Here is a 20,974-nt window from a genome sequence, read left to right on the forward strand (position 1 = left end):
AAACAAGGTTTGAACCCAGAGGTAGGAGGGACTAACTTCAGATGTTCATTCAACAAATACTTTAGCATGTCTTAAGCTCTGTGCTGGGCGTTGGGGATACACAAGCAAATGATGGGCTTGGTGCCCACTCCCCTGGAGCTGACAGTCTGGTGCACAAGATGGGTACTGACTGGTGATATGAGCTAATCAGGAGAGATGGGGGTGGGGTGGGGGTGGTGAATAGCAGGGGCTCCTAATCTACGCTGGGGAGTCCAGGGAAAAAAGCTTCTCTGAGGAAATGGGATCTAAGCGGAGGCCTGCAGGATGAAAAAGGGATAGCCAGGTGAAGATGGGCTGGGAGGGGCACCCAGAGAGTCCTGGCAGAAGGAACTTGTAGGAAGGCCCTTGATCTGCTGGTAACATACCCTCAAAGGCAGGTGAATATCTATCAGGCAGAGAGCGGGGTGGGCCTGGGAAGCCTCAGAGCCTGCAGGCTAGTGTTTTGAAAGAGACTCAGTTGTGTGTTGTTCTTTTTCATTCTAGGCCAACCCCACAGGCTGCCCACATTTTACTTCTAGTCACAGTCTGTTGCAACCTACCCTGCATGCTAAAGACAACCCTGAAATAAAGAGCATCGTGATGGTAACCCTGTTTCAGTTTATTGCATCCCAGCTCCTTGTTCTGTGCTGTTGACTTCATCTGTCAGTGACCCTTAGCCCTCACACAGGGAAGCCATCCATAGGAACGCCCTGGACTCCTTCCCATGTGCTGGGACTGTATGCTTCCCAAGAACTTCTGCATTCATTATCCCTAGATTCTGACAACAGCCCCTTGAGTCAAGTTCATCAGATGGTTAAGCTTTCTTCATCAGACAGATAGGGAAACTGACAGTCAGAAAGAGAGAGTGGTCTGCTTAAGTGCCATATACAAATCCTGTGGCCAAGCCATGTTTGTGAAATTTCGACCTCCCCAGCTCCTCCATAAGCCTGGTGAGTGTAGAAGCCAAAGTGATCCCTGGCGTCTGTGAGAGTCTTCAGCACCTAGGACAGGGCCCTGCACACCCGGGCTCTCGAGCCAACCCTGCTGAGTGAATGACTGTGGAAGGGAAGGGAAGAGTGAGCTGGCTGAATGGGAACCTGTTAGAGCAGCTGTGTGGGCTTTGAAATTACACGTAGCTCAAGTGGAATTGCCACTGCTACTAACACACTTTGTGCACTTTGCCTAGCCTTTCTGAACCAAAGGGGATTCACAGAACCCACCTGAGAAGGCTGTCGTGAACACGAAGTGAGACTAGATGTGTGCAGAACAGCTACAGAAAAATACACGAGACAAGGTAACAGTTGGTTCTGGGAAGGGGATCTGAGTGGGTGGGGCACAGGAGTAAGTAGGGAAATACAGTGTTCATGGTTTACCCTCCAGTAGTTCTGATATTGTACCCTGTATGGATATTACCAGAGAAGGCAAAGGCACCCCACTCCAGTACTCTTGCCTGGAGAATCCTATGGACGGAGGAGCCTGGTAGGCTGCATGCAGTCCATGGGGTCGCTGAGGTTGGACACGACGGAGCAACTTCACTTTCACTTTTCACTTTCATGCATTGGAGAAGGAAATGGCAACTCACTCCAGTGTTCTTGCCTGGAGAATCCCAGGGACGGGGGAGCCTGGTGGGCTGCCATCTATGGGGTTGCATAGAGTCAGACACGACTGAAGTGACTTAGCTTAGCTTATGGATATTACCTGTCCAAAATGAGTAATGAAATAACTTAATGAGATAATAGGTGAAGCAATGTAACAATGACAATTTAAAAAGTCACTCTGTATACATAGGTTGAACTGAATTGACTTTTGCAGTTTAAAGCACCAGGATGTGTTACCAAGAAAAATAACAGAGTCTTTTACAGAAAGTGACTCTGGTCTGAAGGTTTGCACGCTGTTCTTTCTACACCCAAAGGCAAGGATGTCTAACAGGATGAGCTGTTTTCCAGCCCAGAGATTCTGTAGTTCAACTCTCAGTCACAGAGGGGAACAACCTCCCTGCAGGCTCACTGTTCTACTGAAAGAACCCAAATCCCTTCAAGAAACAGGAGCAGGATGGGGATGGAGCGGGGGTGATGGGGAGGAAAGGCCGTGGGGTCTGGGCAGCCTCTCTGCAGGCCCCATTCTGTCTGGAGAGGACAGGGCAGGAAGGGCTCCTGGACCTGCTTCCTAGGGTTGCTCTTCTAAGGCTTAGTGAGTGAGCTGCCTGCCCGGGCACCCTGTGGCCCCCGAGGAAAGTTGAGAGCAGCAGGTGCAGAGCCTAAGGAGGGGAGTGGGCTTTCTCCTGTTACCTTCCCGGTATTGAGGTCCTAGACAGGACAGGGCAGCCTTTCATCAGCCAGCACAAAGGGGCGCTCTCTCAGCCACACGGGGACCAGGCCAGGTCACCTCAGACACTGGGGCATAACATCAGCGGGAACCTTAGAGGCCTCTTAGAGAAAGATCTGGACTCATAGCTAATGGTGTGGGGGAGGGGTGGGGACAGGAGGGAAGCATTATTCTGGGGAAGAAAAGGCAGAGATTGAGCCCCGGCCTCAATGAAGCAAAGAGGAGGCAAACAAAATCCAAAAGGCTAGAAAAAATAAGAGTTAAAAAATTAGACATCATTTATTCTGGGGGAAAAGCAGCTACAGGGAAAAGGAAGGGATGTCAAAGGCCAGGGCAGGAGTGGCTTCCTCAGTCTGGCCAATGAATGCACCTGTTCTGTGTCTCCAGAGCAGGGCCTGCAAGGAGGTTTTAGTCTGGGGCAGAGATTGGGGGACAGGGCTGTCTTGCAGCTCCAACCTTGGACAGGTCACCTTCCTATCCCCACCTTTGCCTCAGCCGTCCACACCTTGCCCATTAAGGCAGAACACAACCACATCTAGCCCCTGGTGAGTCTCGAATGCAGGAGCGGACTTTCATCAGAAGGGCTAAAATGCAAACTAGTTCCATATTAAGCATCAAAGGTAGTAAGAGATCATCACTATCTGCAGGATTCCGAGCACCTATTGTATGCAGTGCTCTGGGTTATGACCCTCTCCTGTTACAGTCACCAGAGCATCAAATACACGGAGTTTTAATCAATGAATATGCCATGTGCCTGGCAGGGCATTGGACATCTCAAGGATACAAGGGCTCATTTCATTCGTCCTTTTCTTCCCATACTTGGCAGCTAAATACACTGGACTGGATGTGGCTTTAACTGATGATGATACGGCCAGAACACACCCGTCACGCCTCCTATCACAAGTCCTTGCTTCCCACGTTATCCATAATCCCAGACCAGAATCCTCAAACCACTCCGTATAACTACGAATTGAATCCCATCTCCCACCTCTTCCCAGCCTCCCTAGCCTTTCCCCTGTATTCCCTGGGGTGCAATCTGTCACCAGCCCAAGCCCCTCTGTCCTGAAAGCCACCCCTGAGCGTTCCCTTCCTGTCTTGTTTTACTGGCACCTGGATGTCTCTGAAAATGCTGCCTCTTCCACAGCCCCGCCTACCGGCAAGGATGAAGGGAGACAATAGTGAAGGGTGTTTTTTTCTCTTGCACCTCACACATCTTGGGTCAAGGGAGGTGCTTCCAAGCTACTTCTTCCTCCTGCAAAAACTCCAGCATCTTTGGTAATGAAGGGGTTAGACCCCACCCCTTGCTACCTTTTTGCTATCTTCTCCACCCACTTGTATTCTCATACCTAAATGTTGCTCTCACCGATATCTGCACCTCCAATAAGCTCATTTCAGGCATCTCAGTCTCTGATGCCTCCTATCTTTCCAATTAACTTTTTTGTGGAACCCCCATTCCAACTATTCTTTGATCTCATAGCAACCTAATCCACCAAATAAGTTTTTATTGTACACCATGCTCTACATCTGAGCGCTTCTTCCTTATCTAGCTTGAATTCCAAGGTTCATTACTGTGATCTGTCTCTCACAAACACTCGTTTTCTTTGCCTCTCTCCATTCGGGAACTCGCCGAAATCCAAAACTCTGGTTAAATCTAGCTAGCCACCCACCCCTCTGTACCCAAGCAGTTGAATATTACTGAAGAAAATCGCACAACCCGGCCTATTGACTGGTCTCAGTGGAAACTTAGCACTTATTTTTTTTTAGATTTTATTGAATTTCTTACTATACCACTTGTGTTTTATGTTTTTTTTGGCCACAAGTCATGAGGGATCTTAGCTGCCTGACCAGGGGTTGAGCCCACACCTCCTGCCTTGGAAGGTGAAGTCTTAACCACTGGGCCACCAGGGAAGCCCTGAAACTTAGGACTTTAAGTCTCAAAAGAGCACTCTCTCCAGCAACCTTCTACATTTCCAAGCTGTGTTCGTTTCCTCTTCCTCTCAAAGGACTGTTTCATACTTCCTCTTTCTCCTCTCCTATATATATATCCCATATGTAATATATTCACTAATACAATAAATACCAAGAAATGCAAACAAATGAGAAGTACTTCATCTGCCCACCACCAAATCTGCCATCCTGCCGGCACGATCTCGACTCCGTTTTCCGCCATCCCTGCAGTTAGAATAGAGGGGAAGTCTCTGTTTTCATCCAGGGCCAGTTCCCTCCTGATTGCATTGGCCCCTCCACTCCTGCCAGGACTCTGCTCCTAGCGGTTGTCCCGTCTCTCTTCTGAACCATTCGTCACTCACTAACAGAAGAATATGCCTTAATAATGCCTGCCTTAAAAGAAAACCTTCCCTTGAGCCCTATACCTTTTTTCAGGAAAGGCCCATTTATTTCACAGCAAAATTCAAAGCAGTTCTCTGTAATCACTCTAGACTTTTAAACTTACATCCTCTCCTCAGCTCGCTCCAGCTTGGCTTCTGTCTCCACCACCTGCTGACATCTCTCTTGTCAAGGTCATATGCAGCCTCCCTCGTTTATTATTTTTTTTCAGACTCTCTCTTCCCAAGTCTGAAGTACAAACAAAGCTGTTTGACTTGCTCTGTCATCGGTCTTTGAGACAACTGACCAGGCTCTCCTCCTTGAAACATTCTCTTCCTCCTTGAAACACCTCCGCACCCTCCCCCACCCCACCCCACTGCCCACTCTCATCTCTCAGAAGCCTCCTTTCTGTCAACTCTCTCTCATTCATGCTCAAGGCAGACTCATCTAGACCTATGACTGGAAACATAACCTCTCCCTGAGTTCCAGGTCTGCACATCCAGATGCCCACTTGACCTCTCCACTTAGAGGCTGTGCTAACTTCCTAGGGCTGCTGTAAGAAAGCACCTCACACTGGTTGGCTTAAATAACAGAATTTTATTTTCTCACAGCCCTGGAGTCTGGAAGTTCAACATCAAGGTGTCGCAGGGCCCTGCTTCCTGGGAGTCCTCTAAGGGGAGGATCCTTCCTTGCCATTTCTGATTTCTAGTAGCCCCGCTGGTAACACCATCACTCTGGTCTCTGGCTCCATCGTCACATGGCCATGTTCCCTCCAAATCTCTTTACATGGTGTTTTCCTCTGTGCTTGTTTGTCCCCAGATTTTCTCTTCTTAAAAGAACACTAGTTATATTAGGGCTACCCCAATGATTTCCTCTTAACTTTTATCTGCAAAGATGCTTTTTCCAAATAAGATTATGGGCATGAGGGGTTAGGATTTCAACATATCTTTGGGGAAGAAACACAGTTCAAATCATAACAGATGTCTATCAGAAATCTCAAATTTAACAGTCCACAGTGGAATTCTTGATTTCTATACCTCTTGCCCCCAACCCGTTCCTGCTCCATTTTTCCCATCTCAGTTAACAGCACCATCAACTCTGTCCAAAAGCCTAGGGAATATCTTTGATTCCTGTTTTCCTCAGCCTGTGCGTCTAATCCATCAGCAAGACTCGGTGCCCAAACCAAGTTCCCTCTCCCATCTCCCTTGCTAGCCCTCGAGTCCCGTGAGATTGGTCGGGGCTGGGTTCACCACATTTCCTGGACCACTGCACCGGCCTTCTGTCTGCTTCCAGCCCTCCTTCCCACCCGAGTCTACTTTCTGTCCAAACACCAGAGTGATTGTTTTAACGCGTAAATCAGATCACATCCCTCCCACTGCTTAAAACCTTCCAAAGACTTCTTACTGGAATTAGAATAAAACCCAAGCTTCTTAGCTTGGCTTATGGGGGTTTATATGATCTGACCCCTCTTCTCTCGTTTCCCACAACTCTCCCCACACTTGCCTCCTTCTGTCTCCCTCCAACATTCCGAGCTTGTTCCTGCCTCACGGTTTTGTGCTTGCTGTTCCCTTTGTCTGAAACACCTCTCCCCCTTCTTGTCAACGAAGAGCTTTTCCCCTCATTCCAGTCAGATTTCAGATGTTACCTCTTGAGAAAAATCCCCCACTGCAACAGACACACTCTCTCCCTTTACTCTGTTCCTTTAAATTCAGAACTTTACTACCATCTGAGACTGTTTTATTTGCTGATTTCTGTGTTTGCTAGCTGATTCTCCTGTTAGGCTGCAGTTGTCAGAAGGGCAGGTGTCTAATCTGCTTTCATCACTGTTGAAACCCCAGAACCTACAACAGAGTCAGTGCAGAGTAGGTGCTCTGCATTATTAAATAAATGTACCACGGTATGCCAGGCATTGTACTAAGATCTAGGTATTCGGTGATGAATGAAAAACAAAATCTACTCCTTTTCCATGAATTGGACAGTGACCGTCCCCTCAAGGAGCATATTGCAGAGACAAGGAGCTCGTGACCAACGTCTTAGCAGCATGATCTATGACGCTGGGTACACACCCTCTAGCCAAAGAAGCTTCGCCAAAGCTCCACTGCCTCCTCATCTCAGTGGAGGATGAGGCCGAGAGCAGGAACTCCAGCCTCTACCCGCCCTTGCCTGCCTGCCCTCTGGAAAGAACGTGGCTTTGCAGCCAGGCGGCTGTGGGAGCCAGCCCTGGGTCTGTGAGAGCTGGAGACAGATGGTCTAGTCCAGGAGTCTCAGTTCGCCCATCTGTAAAGTGGCCCTGATGGCCCCAGCCGCGTTAGCTTGTCCGGAGAATCAAATGACACCCAGTGTCACACGTCTATTCACTGACTCTCAGCGGAGGTCGCCTTCCTTTCCTGACTCCTCTCCCTGCTCCCACCATGAGGTAAATGTTATCGTTCGACAGTGAGGAGACTGAAGGCAAGACCTCGTGCGCTTGTGCTGAACCAGCTCGGTTGTGTCTGACTCTGCATGATGCCATGGGCTGCAGCCGCCAGGCTCCTCTGTCCATGGGGTGCTCGGCAAGAGTACTGGAGGGGGCTGCCATGCCCGCCTCCAGGGGATCTTCCCCACCCAGGGATTGAACCCCAGTCCCTTATGTCTCCTGCACTGGCAGGCGGGTTCTTTACCACTAGAGCCACCTGGGAAGGCAAGTCCACTGGTGTTCAAGTGTGCCCGTTAATTTACCCGAAGTCACACTCGGCTCAGTGGCAGGCCCCAAATGAAATCCCAAATCTCTGAATCCAGACCCGGAGCTTCTTGCTCTACTGCAAGGAGCAGACATAAAGACAATCGTGTATCTTTTTAATAAAGCCAAATTGATTCAGTCTAAAGAATAGTCCTTCAGTCTGACATTTTGTCCTCTCTCTTTCTCTCCTTCAGTGTTAGAATGTCCTTTATCTTAAGAAATTATTGTATTTTTCTCATCACTTGGGAAGAAAGCTAGCTCCCACACCATCCAATCCCACTATTACAAAACTGCCCCAGATATGCACGCGGGCTGCCACTCACTGCCTCCGGCAGAGGCATTTGACCAGGCTGAGAGGGATTTTGGGGTTGGAGGGAGGGGGTTTAAGAGTTGAGTTGAAGCTGGTTGCTATTAACTTTGGTTTGGAAAGATTAATGGAGATTTCAAAGAAATCGGAGTCTCTCCCTGGCCACCCTCTGTGACTGCAGCATCCTGCTTACACAGGCGCAGACCCGTCTGAGAAGGAACATCCAGCCGCTGGACACGCCGCACCCTCCCGGGAGGCCTCCTTCCCTGGCTGATTGTAGAACGATCTCTGCCTTTTTCCTCTGAATATTTTCCAGCAGGCCCCATGGGGAAAATTTTGGATTTGAATGGGGAGCATAAAAATGTAGTCAGCATATTGGCCCCGGTATTTTATTTTCTTTATTCCAAGCAACCCACCCCGGGAGGTGACTGACAAGTTGGGCCAAGTGCACAGCACCAGTCTCTGTGCGTCCATAACTCCTGAGCCGCACAGACCCCTGAGGACCCCGCAAGGCAGCAGAGAGCCATAAATCCAGCAAGCGGGAGGCTGGGCGCTCACTGACTGCGAAAAGCAGTCCTATCTGAGTGCTACGTGAGCTGGAGAGAGAAAAGGTGGTGACTGGAGTGCTGGAAATACAACCACTTTGGAACAAAATGAAGCAACAGAGAAATGGGAGGAGGGACCATGGTTTTTTCATCTGGACAACAAAGGGGCTGGATTAGACTGCATCTGAGGCCCTTTCATCACAGACATTCTGGGTTCCACTTTGTAACCAAGGCAAGTGTGATCAGGCAGACGTGGGAGGGGTCAGGGCAAGAAAGCAGATTAGGGGACCCAGAGAGACCAGAGGAGGCAAGGAGGGAGAGGAGACCTTTATTAACCAGTTACTGGGTGGCGATAATAAAGAGCCTGCCTGCCAGTGCAGGAGACATAAGAGATGTGGGTTTGATCCCTGGGTCGGGAAAGACCCCCAGGAGGAGGGCATAGCAACACTGGCCACTCCAGCGTTCTTGCCTGGAGAATCCCATGGACAGAGGAGCCTGGAGGGCTACAGTCCATAGGGTCACAGGGAGTGAAACACAGCTGAAGCGACTTAGCACACAGGTACGCACGTCACATTTAATCCCCCAACTAATACTAATTACCCCCATTTTACAGGGAAGAATGCTGAGGCACAGAGGCTAAATTTACTTTCTGGGGTCCATTGCCAAGTGCTCGGGCTGGGATTCTGACGCAGTGCCTCCCGTCTTGGGCATGGGGCTGTCTGGTCTGAGTATGTGGTGTGACTCGGAGAACACCAGAAAAAGCACTGCCTGACCCTGTTTCTCTCCACTCTGCAAAAGGGAAGTGGAAAACAGAGGTCGTCGAGGAGGACTATCCAAGATATGTGCTTGTTGTCTGGAGGAGGTGAGTGTGTGCACGTATGTCTGTCTGTCTACGGGGGATATGGCAGACAGAACCACAAATAGTGTCGGTGAAAACATTCAAAGCAATCAATGTAAACTCCTGTCCCTGGGCATGGCATTCCTGTTCTGCAAGAATAGGATGGGGGCGTTAGGACCAAAAAACATCAAGCTACTGGTTTCATCTGACAGCAAACTCAGTTGAGTCACCAGTGTGGTGAGGTTTCCACCTTGGGGCTGCATCGACAGAAGGGCCGTGTCTTGAACCAGAAAGGTGAGGGACGTGAAAGCAACCCTTGCAGGGGTCGAGTCCCAGGCCCTCTGCTCTGAGAAAGGTGGGCAGGGCCCCGCAGGATGCAGAAGAGGACACCTGGGACCCAGAAGGGTGCTAGGGGAGCGGTGAGACACTCACCAGCTGAAAGAAGTGACCTCGTGCAAACTCTGCAATATATGACTGACTCTGTTTTCTCATCTGTGAAAGGGGTTTAATATTAATGATAGGGGTGGCATAAAGAATCAGTGAGGTAATATATGTAATACAGGAACGGTTATTAAACATTGGGTATGCTCCTCTTAGGGAAGGGGAACTATCAGAGACATGCTGGAGGGCCAAGGACAGGGGTCTCCCTGCCATCGGTGTGCCCAGAGACACTAGCTTTGGGGAGCAGATGAGGGCGTCCAAAGGCCCGGGGGTTGGCTTCTCATCCTACAACATCAGCTCTATTTGACCTCAACAGCCTGTTCTACGTGTCCTGGTGAGCCCTCTTGGTGATCAAAGCAGAGACTGTCTGGGCAGCAATGGTCCCTCCTTCCCAGCAGGCTGGTTGGGTGGGCAGGGCACCAGCAGTGACCCAGTGGCTGCCAGGGTCTGAGTGCCCCTCCTGTTTGCTCACTCAGCCCTTCCCGCCCTGCTGCCTCCCCATCCCCAGCCCACTGCCCCCTCTCCCCCTCGCCTCGCCCTCCCTGCTATTCTGCTGGGAGCAGGGACAGTGATGCTGGTCTGCTCTTTGGCTATTCCCCTAAGCCCTGACAGCTTCAGTCTCCTACACGGGCAAGTGGGTGGAGACGGAATGCTTAGACGATGGAGCAGTATGTCACAGGCTGTCAGACTGGAAAGTGCCTACCAGATCACCTAGCTTGATCCTTGGTCTGGGTGGTTTCCTGACTTTACTAAGCATAGGATTGTTGGTGGTGGTGTTCAGTTGCTCAGTCGTGTCCGACTCTTTGTGACCCCATGAACTGTAGCACGCCAGGCTTCCTTGTCCATCACCATCTCCCAGAGCTTGCTCAAACTCCTGTCCATTGAACTGGTGATGCCATTCAACCATTTATCCTCTGTCGTCCCCTTCTTCTCCTGCCTTCAGTTTTTCCCAGCATCAGGGTCTTTTCTAATGAGTCAGCTCTTCTCATCAGGTGGCCAAAGTATTGGAGCTGCAGCTTCAGCATCAGTCCTTCCAATGAATATTCAGGGTATTAGTGACTTTACTAAGCATAGGATTACTTGGGAACACTGTTAAGATGCAGATTAATGGCCCCCAACCACCTTCCCTACTGAAATACAATCTCTTGGGTGGCTCCCTGGCAATGTCATTCGTAACCAGCTCTAGCAGGAGGTAGTTCATACAGGTGGCCTGGGGGGACACTTTGAGAACCACTGCTCTGATTCATGACCCCTCTCTATATTCCTACTGTATCCCTGGACCCATGGGGAAACCACAGCAGCTACAAAAGGCACCATCCTCAAATGGCTCACAGTCCAGTTGTGTAAAGGAGAGTCCGGGGGCATCAGTGCTAAGGTCCTGACTGCAGGTTCGTGCTCTGAGACCTTAGAGGAGGCAGAGCTTGAGTGGGGTGAGGACGACCAGGCACAGTTTCCTTCCCCAGGGAGCTAAGACGTGTTCCCCCATGGAGGTGCTCAGCTAGCCACTTAGGAATTCCGCATGTCTAGTCTAACTGACTTCCATCCACTCCCCGTCCTTCCTTTCAGAGGGAGCCTCTGTACTCGGGGACATAAGTACAATGTCTGGCCTATTTCAATGAAGGCAGACATGTACAGTCTCTGTATGTGGCTTCTCCTATGTTGGAGATGGTTGGGATGGGGGCAGGGGTGGGGGCAGGCAGTTCCTTGGGGGAATGAGAGCGTGATATAACCCCACTTCACACTTCCATCAAGCGTCTCAGCTCTCGAGGCCCATTCACATATATCTTCTCTTCCACTCTGCCACCCTGTCACAGCGGCCGTGCATTTCAGAGCCGTCTGTGCCAGCAGAGTGTGCCCACATGGCTTTAAAATGATGTCTATGTTATGTCAGCTGAAATAAATCAGTATTTCCATCTCAACGAACACATTTAGCTGGGCGTTCACACACCAGGATACGGGTTAACTCACATGAGCCCACCATCAAAAATCAGTCGTTAGGGAGTGAGTTTTTAATTTCTCTCATTGTTCATAGTGATAGTCTCCAACCTCTAAAAAATAGTGCATGTTAAAACCAGAGAAATGAATGAATGACAGATATCCCAAGAGTATACATCAGTCCCCTTGGTCTTGGCAGTAGATCTTTTTATTGAACATTTATCCCAAATTCAAGAACAGATGGATAGTGGGTACAGGGATAGAGAGGTGAGAGGCAGGTTTCCAGTTGTTCAACCTGGTCAACCAGCTCATTTTTCTTATTCTCTGAAAGGGGATGAGAAATTTAAATTTTTACTGTTCCATTTTACAGGTGAAATCGTCAAGACTCAAAGACATTACATGGATGCTTAATGCCACGCAGGTAAGAGTGGTGTGGGGCTCAGTGTGGGGGTGTTTGTTTCAAAATTCAGTGCCTAACAATCCAAGTGTCTATCAGCTGATGGGCGAGCAGATAAACAAATGAGATAACCATATTGTGGAATATTATGCAACCAGAAACGATGTACTGGTACATGCTAAAACACAGAATCACCTTGAAAACATGCTGAGTGAAAGAATTCAGACAGAAGAAGGCACATATTGTATGATTCCATTCATATGAAATGCCAGAAGAGCAAATCTATAGACACAGAAAGCAGATTAATCATTGATTGCTGCCAGGGGCTGAGGGGAGGGGTGAGAGACCAGTGATGAGCGTGGGGTCCTTTTGGGGTGATGAAATGTCCGGTAGCTAAATACTGGTGATGGTGCACAAGTGTGTGAGTGCACTGAAGGTCTGTAATGATAAATTTTATCTTATGCATATTTTTCCACTTTAAGAAAAAAAGAAAAAGAGAGAGAGGAAGGAAGGGAGAAAGAAAGGAAGAGAGATATAATCAGAGACACACACAAATCTGCTCCCTTCTTCCCTGGAACTGCTGTAGCCACGGCCTACAGTCTAGTATGGCCAGGGCTTGACACACAGTGGGCGCTCAGGAAAGTGTTGACGGAATGGGGAGGGGCGTGGCTGCCGTTCAGAGAGCTGCCAGGGGACGGGAAACCCCAGAGAGGAGAGTGCACGGCCAGGAGGCTGGGGGTGGACGGGGGCAAAGAGAGAGAGAAGGGAGGTGGGAGAGCTGCGGAAGGTTGGGCCAAGGGAGAAACGGGGAAGAGAGAAGAACGGAGTGGAGAAGGGGAAAGGGACTCATCCCAACGGGGGGCGGGGGGCAGGAAGGAGGACTCAGGTGGGCGGGGCGGGGGAGGGTAGGAGAGGGAGGGCGGGCAGCTGCCAGCCACAGCGCTGGCTAGCAAGGCGCTCTCCCACCCCCGCCCCCCTCCCTCCTCCAGCAGGAGGATGAGCAGGGCTGGCCTGGGATCATCTGTCTTCATTACACCATCCCCACCAGCTCCGTCACTTCTTGCCAGAAAGCTCATCAATATTCCCCTGTGCCCGGGCAGACTCAGCCCCCCTGCCCTGCCCCCAGGCTGGCCCCTCCCCCCCCCCACCAGGCTGTGTGCGGACCGCTGACGGGCACACCTCCGTCCTCCACCCTGGGGGCCCTTTTGGCTCCTCGGACATCCAGCCGTGCCCTCTGTCCAGTGGCAGGTTTTCTGGATGCCTTCCCTGGAGGTGGGGATGAAGCCTTGGGGAGTCAACCAAGCTGAGAGCGCTGTCCTTGCGTTATCAGCTCCTTCAGGAGTCATCCTGACACTTCCCTTTAAAATACCTAAGCCCGGACCCCCAGCCCACACTCTGTACTCCTGTGTCCCCTTCATTTTTCTGTAGTCTAAAGCCGTGATCATTTTCTAATGAGTCATATGTTTAGAGCATATTTGACATATTTACGTTACTTGCCCATTAGAATGTATGCTTGGCGAGAGAGGAGTTTAGGTCAGATGCTCACTGCTGCACGCTCAGCACCTAGACCAGTGCCTGGCACTATTAAATGGAACGAGTGAATGTTTAGGGGGTGGTTGGATGCCCAGTAGCGAGCTGTTATCGCGTTTGGCAGCCTAAAGGGCTCATTAAATGTTGGGTTAGGGATTTTCAATACTTCTAGAACCCAATGGCTTTGATAGCAAGAAACCAAAGTATAAATTGATAGGAAATTTCCCTGCTCTCACCCATTCTGTGGCCTCTGTTTTACCTCTAGGACAAAATCCAACGTTGTTTCCCAGCCTGGCCCCTGGCTGCATTTCTGGGGGTTCCCACTGCTCTCTGCCTTTTTCGCTACCAGGACACCAGCAGTATTCCCTGCTCGGGCTTTGAGCACGTGCTGACCCCAGAGCCCAGATTCCAGTGCTGCTTCCATCAGACACCTAACTGGCCTTCAGATGGCCTGTCCCTGGCTCCGTTCAGGTGTCTGCTGAAAGCTCACGTCCTCCGAGAAGCCGCCCAGACCCCCTGAGCTGACGCAGCTCTCCTAACCTCCCTTCGTCCCCTTCCCTGCTTTATTTCCCGTAGGGTGCTACCTGACCGTGCACTGCTTATGCTTGTCTGAGTCTCTCACTGCAGGGTAACCCCTCGAGGGCAGGATCTGTGCTCCACCCCCGGTAGCAGATGCTGCTGATGCCCCGGCTGGCTTCCTCTTCCCTACCACCGTCACTGACCAGCAGGCTTGGCTTCAGCTGCCAGCATCTGCATTTCTTTGCCTGACAGATTTTTCTTGCTGCACTTGCTTTGCTTGCTTCTGCATCAAGCAAAAGAGAATTGGCAGGAGATTCACACGTAGGAGTACTCAGCCAGGGCTGTTAGGGATCTGCGCCCCTCCACCCCCATCTCCCCACCATGCTCCTCAGGTGGGATACCTAGTTCTAGTTCTATACTGGCTCCCAGACGGACTTGCAATGGCCTTAGGCTTCGATTACTTTCAGTGGTGATTCGCTGGATAATGATCTTCTTTTGGCTGCCTTCCCTTCTTTTTCTCCCTTCCATGTTTCCTACTGGTGTTTCCTGGGATCACTTTCCAAATAAAATCTTGTCTCAGGTTGGAATGCTCATGCGTTGCTGGTGGGGATGTAAAATGGTACAGCTGCTTTAGAAAACAGTTTGGCAGTTTCTCAAAATGTTAAACATAGAGTTACCTTATGACCCAGCAATTCTGCTTCTACGTATGTACTCAATAGAACTGAAAACATATGACCACACAAAAATTTGTACACAAATGTTCATTGGAGCATAATTTGCAATAGCCAAAAAATAGAAACACTTGTCTGTCAACTGATGAATAGACAAGCAAATGTTGTACAGCCAGTGTATAAAATGGAATAATATTTAGCCATAAAAAGAACAAAAAGCCTACAGATGTTACAACATGGGTGAACCTTCAAAACGTTACATCAGGTGAGAGAAGTCAGTCTCAAAGGATCACAGACTGTATGATTCCAGTTATATGAATATCCAGGGTGGGTAAATCTATAGACAAAAAGTAGATTCACAGCTGCCGTGGAGCAGGGAGGAGGAAAATGGGGAATGACTGCTGGTGGGTATAGGGTTTCTTTATGGGATGAGGAAGATGTTCTAAAATTGATTGTGGTGATGGTTGCACAGCTCTGTGCACACACTAAAAATCATTAAATCATTCCCTTTAAATGTGTGTTATCTCCATAAAGCTCTTTTAAAATTATCTTTTAAAGCCCTTATCTCGAGACCAACCTCGTGGGAAACCCAACTGAGATCCCCAGAACCTAAAACTGTGCCTGGCACGTGGTAGGCGTTCAGCTAATGTGGAAACATATCTTGCAAGACTCAGTGAATGGAAAACAAGTGCAAACACAGCCTGGACGACAGTCACGCAAACAACGTCAGCAGAACCACAGCCGCCGGGACTCCTCCGGAGGCCCAGGGGTTAAGGCTCCTCGCTGCTTCCTCTGCAGCAGCATCCCTAGCCAGGGAGCTAAGGTTCCTCATGCACAGAGCAACGACAGCAGCAAAAAACAGCTAAGAGCAGCAGCCACCACCCCCTCGAGGTGGCCATTAGCCATCACCTTATTCCTCACTGGAAACAAACTCAAATCTCACAGGCATGTCTGGAACCGTCTAAATCAGTGAAGGGGGCAGAGTGGTGTGTGTATGTGTGTCGAAGATTTGGTAAGGGTGGGAAAGGGGTGTGTCTATGTGAGCGGAGTTGTATGTATGAGCATACATACATGACTGTGTGAGGGTGCATATGTGTTTGCATAATGGTGAGTGGGATGTTTATATGTGTGTGCGGTGATGCAGGAGTCGTCATTGTAATGTGCATGCGTGTCTGCTCGGTCGTTTCAGTCATGGCCGACTCTTTGCAACCCTAGGGACGGTACTGCACCAGGCTCCTCTGTCCATGAGATTCTCCAGGCAAGGATCCTGGGGTGGACTGCCATTTCCTCCTCTAGGGCAATTTCCCAACCCAGGGATCGAACCCTGTTTCCTGTGCCTCCTGCATTGCCAGCGGATTCTTCACCTCTGAGTCACCAGGTAGGAGTTGCCAACGGAGGTCTCTGAGCTGCGGGAGACCACTTCCTGAGGCCTGAAGGACAACCAGCTCCCTCCCAGTGCCCTTCATGTCTCCTTCCGACTCACAAAGCTCTATCAGAGTCCCTGTCCACTGGGGTCTTTGCAGCAGGTTGCCGTCATTTCTGCAGGATGTTCCAGCCAAGCGGGGCTTGCCCAACATGCCCAGCTGTTCACTCTTCACTGGTCCCATCTCTAGGGATCAAGGACTAAGAGAAGGAAAAGCAGCCCAACTCTGTGCAGGTTCAGAGAGGAGAGGGCGCCGCTTCATGCATAATCCAACAGTCCAGGCCCTTCCCCTGGAAATAGAACTAATTCTTCGTCGATAGAACACGGTCCCCCCTAGAATGCACTTCTGATCACCTGTGACTCCTCAGCCCACTCAGCTGAGTGAATTCCTGAGTGATGTCAGGGCCCCCTGCTCTGCCTGTCCAGGCTCTGCCGGGCTTTAAAGACTGAGGTCCACGCGGCCGTGAGCGTCTGTGAGGCTGTGTGACGGCTGGGAAGCACACAAGGGACCGGGGTGGGAGCCCTGAGAGACGCAGAGCAGGCCCCCACTCTCCTGCAGTGTGGGCAGGGCATGGGGCAGGCTCTGCTGACAGACGGTCCTGTCTGTCGGGGATGGTGCCCCTCTCATCTTGGTGGCCACTAGGGCCGCCCCCTCTTTCCTGCCCCCCGTGGCCACTCCAGGGTGCCTCACCCATCCTGCAGGGCCCTGTGGACTCCCTCTAGCTGTCCCTGGTCCAGCAGCTTAGTGACAGGAGCGTGAATCCTCTAGACTGGCTCCGCTCTACCTCCCTGGGCACCTGCCCTTCCTGCCCTGGCAGATGGTCACAGAGCACTCGGGAGCTGCGAGCAGGAAAAGAAAAGCATGACACCCAGACCAGGTGGCCACTGACGCGCCTCCTGTGACTCGGACAGCTCCCCTCAGACCCCTGTACGAGTGCCCCGCCCAGCCCTGGCTCTACCCAGCCTGTCCCAGAGCTCCCGCCGACCCCTGAGTCGGTCATCATTCAACAGATATTTCGGCCTGTCTGCTCTGAGTCAGGCCCTGGGGATACCAAGATGAATGAGGAAGTCAGAGGGTCCCTGCCCTCAAAGACTTCGGGAGAGGCAGACAAATAGCACATGATACATCATGGTGATGGCCGAGGTAGTGCTCATAAAACAGAGCTTACACCGTGCGATCCCTGTTTTGTTCGATCACTGTTTTAAGCACTTTATATCTTACATGTGTGGATATTACAAATGCAAAAGCTGAAGCTCAGAGAGGTTAGGTAACTTGTCCAAGGTCACCCAGCTAGTAGTAAAGGAGGTGGGGAGTGATTCAAACCCAGGCCACCCAGCTCCAGGGTGGAGGTTTTGAACAATACTAGACTGCTTCTGGATGAGTCCAGGAGGGAGAATCCCAGGGGCCAGGGCATCCCAGCTGCCAGAGGGGTAGTGAGGGATTGCGGATGGTGTTCCTTCTCTTCCCAGACACCTTGAACTACACTGAACTGGGTCTAAACACAAGGGACTGGCAGGAGTTTGAGCTTCACGGTGTTAAGTCCTGAGAGGTGCAAGGTCTTCCCCGCACTGAAGGGCAGCAGAGCCCGTCCTCGGCATGGGAGGGCAGCGAGGCAGCAGCATTGTGGTGCCAGGGGTCTGTGCCCGTGAGGACCACAGACCCATTACCCCCCATGAGCAGGGTTCCTGGGGACCCTAACAAGGCCTGTCCCCCGTTTATCTCATTCATGCTATTACACTCTATTTCTTGGTCATAATTCACACTTCATGATTTCATTGTCTGTTTCATAACTCTCCGAGTTCCCTGGAAGTATGTCTTAAGCAAAGGTCTATCCTTTGCAACCAGGGCCATGCCTGGCATAGAAGATACTGATCAAAGTTATGGAAAGGATGGATGGATGGATAGGTAAACAGTAGGCGAGTGGACGAATCTGAGCCACACGACTCCTCGGGAAAGGTGGAATAGGTATTACTACCCCCTGTTATGAGGCTCAGGGCAGTGGCACGGCAGAGCTGTGGGACCGTCTCCATGGTCTGACTCCAGACCAGGGAGCTTTGTTGCGGCACACCAGGGGCAGGTGCCAGGGTCCCAGGAATCGCCGAGGACCCGAGGAGAGCTGGGCGACAGCAGACTTCTCACCACTCGGGTCCTGTCATCCTTCCCCTTGGCCCTTCCCCTAGCTTGGACCATCACTGTGTTTTGATGCCCTAGCTTGGACCACTGTGTTTTGATGCCTGTTACAGTATGGTAGACAGCCTAGGGGAGTGAGACAAATGTTGAGGTGTATCTCTGGGACTATGGTGACACTACAAAGTCCCCCTACACAAGCACCCTCGCTACAGGGCAGACCCACACTCAGCACTCTAGGGGCGAACGCTCCATTTGTTCTGTTGGTCAACACACACCCCTCAAGGGCATGCTGTGTGCTGGACAGAGTTCCAGCACCAGGGACCCAAGCCTGCCCGCAGAGCTCTCAGGCCAGCTGGGGAGACACACAAGAAATCAGGCAAACATGCCAGCAACACGAGCAACGAGCTCGGTGGGCACACTGAGGTCGGGAATAGGACACAGCCTCTTTGAAGGACCCAGGCACTAAAAGGAGAAACAGCACAATTTGCTCCTGAGGTTTTTGCAATTCTACAAGAGACTGTCTATTGAAGCAAATGTGTGAGGCAGAGAGGGGCAGCGAGGCGAAGTGGAAGGGGAGATGGTAACAGTCCCAGTTCTAACTGCTTAGCACAGAAAAACCCTTTTAATCCTCACAAGTCTGTGTGGCAGGGACTCTTTTGAAAAAAATATTTATTTATTTATCTGGCTTAGTTTATTTATTTATCTGGTCTTAGTTGTGGCATGCGGGCATGTGGGATCTTAGTTCCCCAACTGGGGATTGAACCCGTCTCCCCTGCACTGCAAGGCAGAGTCTTCGGACCATTAGGGAAGTCCCAAGGCAGGTACTCTCAACATTCTGATTTCATAGATAAGGAGGCAGCAGCACAGAGAGGTTTAGCGACTTGCCCTTGGTGAGGGGCGATGCCAAAGAATGTTCAAACCACCATACAATTGCACTCATTTTACATGCTAGCAAGGTTATACTCAAAATCCTTCAAGTTAGGCTTCAGCGGTACATGAACCAAGAACTTCCAGATGTACAAGCTGAGTTTAGAAAAAGCAGAGGGTCAGATCAGATCAGATCAGTCGCTCAGTTGTGTCCGACTCTTTGCGACCCCATGAATCGCAGCACGCCAGGCCTCCCTGTCCATCACCAACTCCCGGAGTTCACTCAGACTCACATCCATCGAGTCAGTGATGCCATCCAGCCACCTCATCCTCTGTCGTCCCCTTCTCCTCCTGCCCCCAATCCCTCCCAGCATCAGAGTCTTTTCCAATGAGTCAACTCTTCGCATGAGGTGGCCAAAGTACTGGAGTTTCAGCTTTAGCATCATTCCTTCCAAAGAAATCCCAGGGCTGATCTCCTTCAGAATGGACTGGTTGGATCTCCTTGCAGTCCAAGGGACTCTCAAGAGTCTTCTCCAACACCACAGTTCAAAAGCATCAATTCTTCGGTGCTCAGCCTTCTTCACAGTCCAACTCTCACATCCATACATGACCACAGGAAAAACCATAGCCTTGACTAGAAGGACCTTTGTTGGCAAAGTAATGTCTCTGCTTTTGAATATGCTATCTAGGTTGGTCATAACTTTCCTTCCAAGGAGTGTCTTCAAATTGTAAATGTTTATTGGATCATGGAGAAAAAGAAAGGAAATTCCAGAAAAACATCTACTTCTGCTTCATTGACTATGCTAAAGCCTTTGACTGTGTGGATGACAATAAACTGGAAAATTCTTAAAGAGATGAGAATACCAGACCACCTTACCTGCCTCCTGAGAAACCTGTATTGAGGTCAAGAAGCAATAGTTAGAACTGGACATGGAACAATGGACTGTTTCAAAATTGGGAAAGGAGTACATCAACGCTGTATATTATCACCCTGCTTATTTAACTTATATGCAGAGTATATCATGAGAAATGCCAGGCTGGATGAAGCACAAGCTAGAATCAAGATTGCTGGGAGAAATATCAAATAACCTCATATATGCAGATGTCACCACTCTTATGGCAGAAGGTGAAGAGGAACTAAAGAGCCTCTTGATGAAGGTGAAAGAGGAGAGTGAAGAAACTGGCTTGAAACTCAACATTCAAAACCTAAGACCATGGCATCTGGTCCCATCACTTCATGGCAAATAGAAGGGGAAAAAATGGAAGCAGGGACAGATTTTATTTTCTGGGGCTCCAAAATCACTGCAGATGGTGACTGCAGCCATGAAATTAAAAGATGCTCGCTCCTTGGAAGGATAGCTATAAGAAACCTCAACAATGTATTAAAAAAGCAGAGACATCACTTTGCTGACAAAGGTCTGTATAGTCAAAGCTATGGTTTTTTTCCAGTAGTCTTGTACGGATGTGAGAGTTGGACTAAAAAGAAGGCTGAGCGCCAAAGAATTGATGCTTTTGAGCTGTGGTACTGGAGAGTCCCTTGGACTGCAAGGAGATCCAACCAGTCCATTCTGAAGGAGATCAGCCCTGGGGTTTCTTTGGAAGGAATGATGCTAAAGCTGAAACTCCAGTACTTTGGCCACCTCATGCGAAGAGTTGACTCATTGGAAAAGACTCTGATGCTGGGAGGGATTGGGGGCAGGAGGAGAAGGGGACGACAGAGGATGAGGTGGCTGGATGGCATCACTGACTCGATGGACGTGAGTCTGAGTGAACTCAGGGAGTTGGTGATGGACAGGGAGGCCTGGCATGCTGCGATTCATGGGGTCGCAAAGAGTCGGACACGACTGAGCGACTGAACTGAACTGAACTGGATAAGACTCTTGAGAGTCAATGAGTGCACAGGAGTGAGCGCTCCCTGGCTGCCAGGAGACACAGTGCTAATCCTGGCCCTGCCACAGACCTGACCTGCGACCCTGGCTCACT

The 20,974-nt window shown here is 50.3% G+C and overlaps 1 long non-coding RNA gene across 1 annotated transcript; it reads left to right on the forward strand.

Moving 5' to 3' along the window:
* The first annotated feature begins 290 nt into the window (after positions 1–290).
* On the forward strand, positions 291–9,098 carry LOC113906314. Its single transcript, XR_003514842.1, has 3 exons — positions 291–621; positions 1,205–1,312; positions 8,853–9,098. It is a non-coding gene; the product is annotated as an uncharacterized LOC113906314 (long non-coding RNA).
* Positions 9,099–20,974: the final 11,876 nt, after the last annotated feature.

The sequence above is a fragment of the Bos indicus x Bos taurus genome, chromosome 16 (assembly GCF_003369695.1).
Source record: "Bos indicus x Bos taurus breed Angus x Brahman F1 hybrid chromosome 16, Bos_hybrid_MaternalHap_v2.0, whole genome shotgun sequence".
In the NCBI taxonomy this organism is placed as follows: domain Eukaryota; kingdom Metazoa; phylum Chordata; class Mammalia; order Artiodactyla; family Bovidae; genus Bos; species Bos indicus x Bos taurus.